A 9473-nucleotide genomic window follows, 5' to 3' on the forward strand; every position below is an offset into this window, starting at 1 on the left:
AGTTTGTGGGGGTTTTTTTTTTTGTTGTTGTTGTTATTATTATTTTTTCAGTACCGGGGATTGAATTCAGGGGCACTTGACCACTGAGCCACATCCAAAGCCCTATTTTGTATTTTATTTAGAGACAGGGTTTCTCTGAGTTGCTTAGTGCCTCTCCATTGCTGAGGCTGGCTTTGAACTTGTGATCCTACTGCCTCAGCCTCCCAAGCCACTGGGATAAGTTTGTGGGGGTTTTTTTAATTAAAACATAATATTAAAAAAAGAGTTGAGAGAAGGAAACTGATATTCAGTTGCATCAAGTCAAATACATAAGAGTTGGAGAAGAAATTAAAAGAGAATATAAATCAGGTGTGGTGGCACACACCTGTAATCCCAGCAACTCAGGATACTGAGGCAGGAGGATTGTAAGTTGGGGACCAACCTCAGCAACTTAGCAAGGCCCTAAGCAACTTAGGGAGACCATGTCTCTAAATAAAAAATAAAAGATGGCTGGGGATGTGGCTCTGTGGTGAAGCACCCCCGGTCCAATTTTTGGTGCCAAAAAGAAAACAGCAACCATATGAGAGTTTAGTGTTTGGCCTCAAAGTGTGGGTATCTGGCCTGGTAGAGTTAAAGGCCACTAGCAACACCTTTTGTCCATACTGAGTCCAATAAGAAAGGCAGCATAATTTCTCTATAGCGAAAAAAAATTCCAGATTTCAGACTGAAAGGGCCTACAGCATGCCCAATAGACAGGAAATTGGTGTTTCACGTACATCCATTCCAGTAAAAACACAAAAGCCCATGGAGGGAAAACAAAGTCTTAAAAACTTCCAGAAAGGAGGGGGAAAGGGATGAGAATGGGCTTTGCACTTCTCCCTAGCAAGCAGGAGGCTGGAAGAGAGGTGGGATCTCAGAACCAGAAAGACCACCCTCTGTGTGAATGCCAGGTGAAGAACACAAGAGACCACAAAAGGCCAACAAGGTAGGGGCCTCGTTTGGATATCACCATAGCTCATTCTTCAGACCAGAGTCACGTCACAAGTCTGGGGGCTGAGAAGAGCTCCTAAGTGCAGCCCAGATTTTATTTTATTTTACAGATTTTATTGTAATAGGAATTTTCCTTATCTCTCTGAGTTTTGAAATCTGGTCTGTGAAAAAGGTCACAAAAGTCCCCCTTCAGGGTAACTTGGATTCCTCTTATCAACTTTATCTCAGGCCTGCATTTCTCCTACAGACTAACAGGTAGTTTGTTGAGGAATGTGACATATCTTACTTAAGCCAGGCAGGACTATAGCTAAATTGCTTCTTTGAAAAGAAAGCATGTGAGGGTCAGTACACTGGACCATTCTCTTAACCTCGTGTTCTGTTCCTACCATTTTCATCTGTCTGCCCCCTATCAAAAAGAACCTCTACAGGGATGTCATGCTTGAGAACTACAGCCACCTGGTATCTCTGGGTGAGGGACTGCTGCACAGGGTGACATGGAATGCCCCCAGGAGTATCTCCCTCTCCAAGCTGCTGCAAGCTCAGTGGCATTGAAACCCTCAGTGAGTTTGGGCAGGAGGCTCAGTGTCAACAATTCATAGTTCCATTAGGTCACTGGATAGGACATTTGTGCTCTCGCCTTCTAGGTGACTGTTCTGTACAGGGGCAAGTTGCTGCGTGCATGGGGTAGTCACTGGGGCTACACCATCTTCAGCCTGAAGGGATGGACCTTGGGCTGGAATGCCCACAGCATTAATGCCACAGTCTTATGTCATTTCCCCTGAACAGGGTATCTACTTGCCCAACCAGATGTGCTCTTCAGGTTGGGACAAGGAGAAGAGGCCTGGAGGGCAGATGGAAGGACTCCGATACAGAGCTGTCCAGGTGAGCAGAATTCAGGTGGATCAGGCCAGGATAAGGAACCCAGTGGTGTGTAAGAACTGGGCCCCTGGACTGACTCTAATAGGATCTGACTTGATCACAGGAATTGAGAGTTGAAGGGGGGTTTTCACACTGCCTCAATTTCCCAGAAGGCCTCAACCCTGTAACATTTGATGCCATCACTTGGTTATCATCGGCTATCATTAGTTATTGGTTATCCTCAGTTACCCCAATTCTTCTGTGGTTGCTTTCTTTGTTCAGCCTTTTCTGAAACTCTCTTCTCCAAACTCTTGAGAAAATTGATGGGTTTTTGTCCAAAGCACACTCTAGTGAAAGACCAAGTTTTCTTGGTTGGCATTTGGATTTCACAGTCCCTAGGAAGCAACAAAATCATGGGACCTCACTCAAAGCTTCTAATTACCTAAGGTAAAGGGGTGACCTTCATTTCTGGGTCTGGGTGCCCTATTTAATGCTCTTTGCTTCCCATGCTCAAAATGACAGTTTTCCTTGCTCCTTAGCTTTCTGTCAGATCTCTATGTCTCCGAGGCTTGCATCTGGAATGTAAGCTGCATGAGCAATTATACTAAAACCAGTTCAAGATCAGAAGAAAAATGTCACTTTTAAATCCAAGCTGTTGTGGGACATAAATGACTGCTCTATCTGTTCTTGTACTCTGGGATTCTGCTGTCACAGTAAGTTCCTCCCTAAATGTTAGAGAACAGGAGAGATAAATGGAGGAGATCTGGAAAGGCTGGCTATGCCATATCCTGGAATTTTGAGGACTCTTTAAGAGGTCTACATTTTGTTTTGGGAATAATGCAGCAGGTGTTACCTCAAATCACAGAGACTCAGCTTCAGGGAGCTGATTGGATAGGCCTGGGAAGGTCAGGGGATGCCCTACTTCTTGCAGGGTTTCCTCTTCTCTCCAGTTGGGCACAGAGAAGGAAAATGGAAAGATCCCATATGTACAAGTCTTTTTTACCTTGAGAACTTGTTCCTGAGGACCTCATGGACTCCCAAGATCTTTAAATATCTGGACTGACTCTAATAGGATCCAAAAATGCATTCTGGCCTAATATAGATATTCCATGTTCTCCTTTACTAGAGTAATTATGGCTATCCATTTTCCCCTCAGAATTTCTGTCTTTTTTGAGCTCATGGTTTTTGTGGAGAATTCACATTTGGTCCTGTGCACCTTAATTAATATCTTTTGTTCTGATTAGTCTTGTTTTGTCTAACTGGAGTTTTTTTACTAGCCTCTGTTTTTTCCTGCTGTCTTTATTCACAAGTCAATTATTCAAGGAGAAGATCTAAAATCTTTTGTTTCCTGTTGGTTTTTATGTAAATTTGTGCATACCTGTGAATTTCAGGTTGTATCTATATGTGTGTTTTTGTCTATATATTGCTTACATGGTACCAATATTGGCATGTAAATAAATGAACACTCAAATTTTTTAAAAAAGAATGTATCCAAATGCCTTTTATGTCACATGACTTAAACCTCTGAGAAAAAGTTCAATTTCAGTGAGATAAGAGTAAGATGTCTTAAAGAGCATTAACCCACATGATTTCTGGGTAGTCAATCAAGAGCATTGTTTTCTACAAAATGTTTGAAGTGTAAAGTTCATTGCTGTTATGGTTTGGATGTGAGGTGTCCCCCAATAGCTCACATGTGCGACAATGCAAGAAAGTTTGGAGGAGAAATGATTGAGTTATAGCCTTAACTAGTCAGTGAGTTAATCCCTAATGGGATTAACTGAAGTGGTAGGGTGTGCCTGGAGGAGGTGGGAATTGGAGTGTGGCTTTGATATATATTTGTATCTGGAGAATGGAGTCTCTCTCTTTGCTTCCCAGTGTGAGCTGCTTCCCTCTGCCACACTCTCTCACCATGATGTTCTGCCTCACCTTGAGCCCTGAGGAATGGAGCCAGCCTTCTATGGACTAAGACCTCTGAAACTGTGAGCCTTCAAATAAACTATTCCTCTTTTACAGTTATTCTGGTCAGATCCTTTAGTTACAGCAGCGAAAAAGCTGACTAAAACAATTGCTTCTAGGAGTTTTCTTCAGCAGGGAAAAAATGGTTTATACTGGTAACTACACTTGTCTGATACCTTGGTTTCCATGGGTAACCTACAGTTAACAGTTAAAAATGTGTAAATTAGATTTAATATGAATGGATTAATCTTCATAAATGTATTTGTTAAAAGAGATGTCTGACTAATTTGCAAAGTTAAAATACTAAAACATCAACTACTAAATAAAAATTCAAGTACTCTTGGCTTCTTGAATTCCATAAAGCAATATACATTTGGTTCTATTAAATGTGTTTTTATAAATTGATAAGTAGAAAAACAGTTTAAGATGCCTTTGTTTCTAGGTCTCCACTAAAAGTAAGATTAGTAAGAGTTAAAATTCTAACAGGTATAATTCTGTATGCAAAGAGTACAAAAAGTTTCAGCTGTGTGTCAAAGTACTGTAAAAACCATAAAGTGGTTATTAAAAGGAGTAATTGACAAAAATATTCAGAAATTTCATAAGAATTGTTTCAGAATGTAAACTTAAGAAACTGGAAAAAAAGAGGTATACGAAAGTTATTGTTGTGGAAATATACTTCAGTATGGAAAATATTTCTAGATAAGAAAGTATTTTGTATAATAAAGTAAACAAGTTGTAGTGTATCTCAGTTAGTTGCACAAGGTTTTTGTATGTTTGTTTTTTGTTTTTTGCTTTTGGTACCAGGGATTGAACCCAGGGGTGATTAACTACTGAGTCATGTCTCCAGCCCTTTTTTGTATTTTATTTAGAGACAGGGTCTCACTGAGTTGATAAGTGCCTCACAAATCTGCTGGAGGTTGTCTTTGAACTCTCAATCCTCCTGCCTCAGCCTCCCAAGTTGCTGGGATTACAGGAGTGTGCATCAGTAAGTTGCACAAGGTTTGTGGAGGGTAAATATCACAGAGTCAGCAACTGGAAAAATAGAGTTAAAAGAAACCATGTGTGGGTAAGTACAGTGGGCCCATTTTATTCCCTTAACCTCACATTCTTCTGTTCCCACCATTCAGATCTGTCTTCCCCCTATCATTTTGAGCAGGGTCCAGTTGCTGCCACTCCTCCAGGATGAAGTCCACCAACATGCCCCTGAATATCAGGGATTCCTTTAATAGCACATTCCTCTTTAGCATAAAGGGATCAGTGTTGGGGAGGGGGGAGGACTGGGACAGGACACCTCATGCACACTGAGGGCATACTCTGTGCCCAGTCTGAGACTTTAACTGTACTAAAGATTTTGATCCTAATGATCATCCTGGGAGAAACTTGACAGATGTGGAATGTGCAGTGCACAGAACATAAAGTAACTATCCCAGGTCACAGCTGGGAACTAGAGATTAAATCCACATGGTTTAGCTTCAGCATCCCCCCCCCCTTTAAAAACCTAATAGACTATATATTTATGTAACTAAAGTCATTTTAAACTTTATAGGGGAAATAAGGAGATAGACATAGCTTCCCATGGCAATGCATGAATTTAATACTTATTTATTGAATATAGACCAAACTGGTAAGTCATGTAGATGTAAAGATTAGTATAAAAACGAAACAACTCCTGAACTCAAGGAGTTTTGCTATTGTAGAGAAAGTAAAACAATATGTACAGGTTCATGTAGGAGAGGGTGGGAAGGGGCCTGCCTTACCTGGGCAATGAGAGATATGGGACTGGGTCCAGGTGACCCAGAAAGGAGGAAGTTGATTTTGTTTGAGTATGACAATGAACAATTTGCAGGGGATACTGAGCTAGAACAAATAGTTCTTAATCTAGCTAATCAATCATGACCAACTATTCTAACCTGAGCTCATCAATCATAAAACAAAGAACAGGAAGCTAGAAGATCTGTGGCCTGGGTGACTGACTCAAGCAAAAAGGGTACTCACATCTAGAAGTGCCCTAATTCCTATTAAAGATCAAGAACCCATCTGATTTTGCTCTGGATTCCATCCTGCCTTCAATTCAATGAGACATTTTGCATCCAAAAGGTCCCAGTTGGTCCCAGCTGGAACCAGTTAACTATGATGTGCAGAATGACAGAGGACAGGAAAGCTGGCTGAGCATGGTGGCTCACACCTGTAATCCCAGTAACTCTGGAGGCTGATGCAGAAGAGTACAAAATCAAGGCTAACTTCAGCAACCTAAGGAGGCCTAAGCAACTTATGGATACCCTCTCTCAAAGTAAAAAGGACTGAGGATATGGCTCAGTGGAAAGCTAAATGTCAGAGTGGTGGTTGATAGGCAGGTCTTCCCAGCAGAAGGGCTTCTCAGAGCAGCTGAGTTCAAACTACCCCTCCCATATGATAGCTTGGGTGCCCTGGGAACAAAACCACACTGAAGAGCATAAGGGGCTTTCAGGCTAAAAACTCATAAGCTACTCCATATACCAATATCTCATTTAATAGTACCATTGGCATGGCTTCCAGGGTCCCATAAATCCATTGTCACTCAGCCCATTTACAAGAGTGACAACATTCAGGAAAACCCAAATCTATGGCTTCACAGAACTCCCAATCTGGATGCAATTTGTTCACCAATCAGGAGTCATTTTTCATCATAAGTATTGTTGCCTGGTGTGATATTGTAAAATATAAATTTGATCTTTGTCCCTGCTTCTTGGCAAAAAGATCCTAAAATCTTTGGAGTCTTCTGGGGAGTGGTAGCAGTGGTTACTTCATATGCTAATGAGATGACTGCTGGCTGGCAGCCCTTAGGTACCTCCAGGATAGAGCCTGGTTGTGGGAGAGACTGACACAGAAGTGGAGGGTTAGAACTTTCAATCTCATCCCTCAACCACTGGGGAAAGAGAGGAATTGGAAGTTATGTTATCACCAATGGCCAAGAATGTAATCAATCATGCCTACATAATAAAGCTTCCATAAAGATCTGAAGGGTAGGGTTCAGAGAGCTTCTGGATAGCTGAACACATGGAGGTCCATGGAGGGTGGTGCACCCAAAAGGGCATAGAAGCTCCAGGCATTTTTCCCTGTACTTTGTCCTATGCATCCCTTCCATCTGGGTTCATCTATATCCTTTGTACTACTCATCATAATTAATGGGTAAATGTATGTAAGTGTTTCCCTGAGTCCTGTGAGTGACTCTAACAAATTTATCAAGCCTGAGGAAAGAATTTTAGGAACCCCAATTTATAGCTGGTTAGTCACAAATATATCTGACCCTTTACTATGGGCAACTGATATCTGAAGTAAGCGGCAGTCTTATGGATCTGAATCCTCAACCTGTGGGATCTTATGCTATCTCCAGATAGATAGTGTCAGAATTGAATTCAAGAAATTGCTTGTGTGGAGGAACAACCTCCAAACATTTAATGCAGAAGTGTTGTGTTGAATAAGAGTAGAAAGTAGGAAAAACACCTTTTCTCCCTATCTCTCATGCCTGGTAATGTAGCTATCATCCTACCATTATCAGGTTTCCAGTAACATTGAAGTGGCACCTCCTTTCTCCACAGAAAAACCCTCTTCACCATGGCTGATTTTGGGACTGTCAGCAGAAGAGTCCATTGTAGATAAACTTCCTATTTCCATGTTGCCCTGTTTACTTGGCCACTGGCCGAGAAGATACCAGCACTCCAGGTGCTGGACACCCCCTTACTAGTTTTTCACAAATATATCCAGTATAGTACTTTGAAGAAATGTGCAAACAAGGCCTCTGGCCTTGAGCTGGGCTTCACAGAGATGTCTACATTTCTAAGAGAAGTTACCCATTGGGCTCCATGGTAACAGCTGGCAGGGGGAGGAAAGAAAGGGGAGAAGAAGCTCTGCCCTTCTCAGGTGTTGTCCTTGAAGAGTTAACATGCCCAGAACAGTGAAAGAAAAAGCTGCCTTTATGTGAACTTCTGCAGACTGTAAACTTCTGAGCCCCTCCCCTTACATGCTGGTATAAAACTCTGAAACTCCCTGAACTCGGGGTTCAGGGGATTGATTGATTACAGCAAAAGCTGTACCCTCTGAACCTGGCTGCAGCCAAATAAAACTGTTTCCTGCTATCTTTGGTGCCTTGCCTTGTTTATCCCTACAACAACATAAAACTAAAAATGATGTTTATGATGAAAGTTAAAAAACACTAATGTATCCTACACATAAAATGTCAGAATTTAGTTCATAACTAAAAGTTCATGGGGCCTGGCCTGGGGTTGTGGCTCAGCAGTAGAGCACTTGTCTAGTGCATATGGGACACTGGGTTTGATTCTCAGCACCATATAAAAATTAAATTAAATAAAGGTATTGTGTCCAACTACAACTGAAAAAAACAATATTCTTTTTTTTAAAAGTTCATGGGGCCCAGGGGGCCAGGGTAACTCAGTGGTAAAGCAAGTGTTTAGCATACACCAGGCCCTGGGATCCATTCCCAGCACCAAAAATTTAAAAAAAACAATGTTCAGATGCTCTTCAACTTATGATGGAGTGAAGTCCCAATAAATCTATAAAAAACTTAAAATATAAATAAAATTATTTTAATATGCCTAACCTACTGAACATCACAGTTTAACAATACAGCACATTGTAGAGTATTGCTTGTTTGCCATCATTGCCACTGTTCAGCATCTTGAGGATCACACTATATATGACTAGCTGGGGAGAAAATCCAAATTTAAAATTCAAAGCATGCTTTCTACTGATGCATATGGATTTGATACCATAAAAATTTGAAACATCATAAGTCAGGGACTATCTGTATCTTATATCTTTGCATCCAATATGTTCTTAGGAAAGTGGGTGGGTAGGAATTTGTGAAGGGGGAGAAAAACTCAAAGTACTGGATTACCTATCTCTGAACTCCAAAGTAAACTACAGATGGATTAGAAACGTGTGTATAGGATAACCATAAAATTAATAGATAAGTTAAAAGTTTTTATGATTTTGGAGTGATAAAATCCCTTCAAAGTCATCCCCCAATTCATGAGACACACAGCTAAAGACTGATGAATTTGACCCTATCTAGATGTTAGAAATTTCTAAACAGCAAATATACAAGAAATGTAAAAGATGATCAAATGACAATATTAAAGTGAGAAAAGTATTTATAATATAATAACAATGGGCTTATTTCCTTTATACAGGATTGATTCAACGTATCTTTAACACAAAGAATTCAAACTGCCAGGTGCAGCTGTGCACTCCTATAATCCCAGCAACTTGGGAGGCTGAGGCAGGAGGATTGTCAAGTTCAAAGACAGCCTCAGCAACTTAGCAAAGCTTTGTCTCAAAATAAAATATTTTAAAAAAAGTACTGGGGCTGGGCATGGTGGCACACACATGAATTCCCAGCAACTCAAGAAGCTGAGGCAGGAAGATGGGGAGTTCAAAGCCAGCTTCAGTAAAAGCAGGTGCTAAGCAACTCAGTGAGACCCTGTCTCTAAATAAAACACAAAATAGGGCTGGGGATGGGGCTCAGTGGTTAAGCATCACTGGGTTCAATCCCCAGTACCAAAAAAGAAAAAAGACTACAACCTAATATGTAACTTAAATGATTTGTTAATAAATGTATACTAGTATACCATGCATCACCCTTCAGTTTCTTAAAACTTAAAAAGGTTGTTAATAAGCCAGGCATGGTGGCA

Source organism: Marmota flaviventris, chromosome X (assembly GCF_047511675.1).
Source record: "Marmota flaviventris isolate mMarFla1 chromosome X, mMarFla1.hap1, whole genome shotgun sequence".
Taxonomy (NCBI): Eukaryota; Metazoa; Chordata; class Mammalia; order Rodentia; family Sciuridae; genus Marmota; species Marmota flaviventris.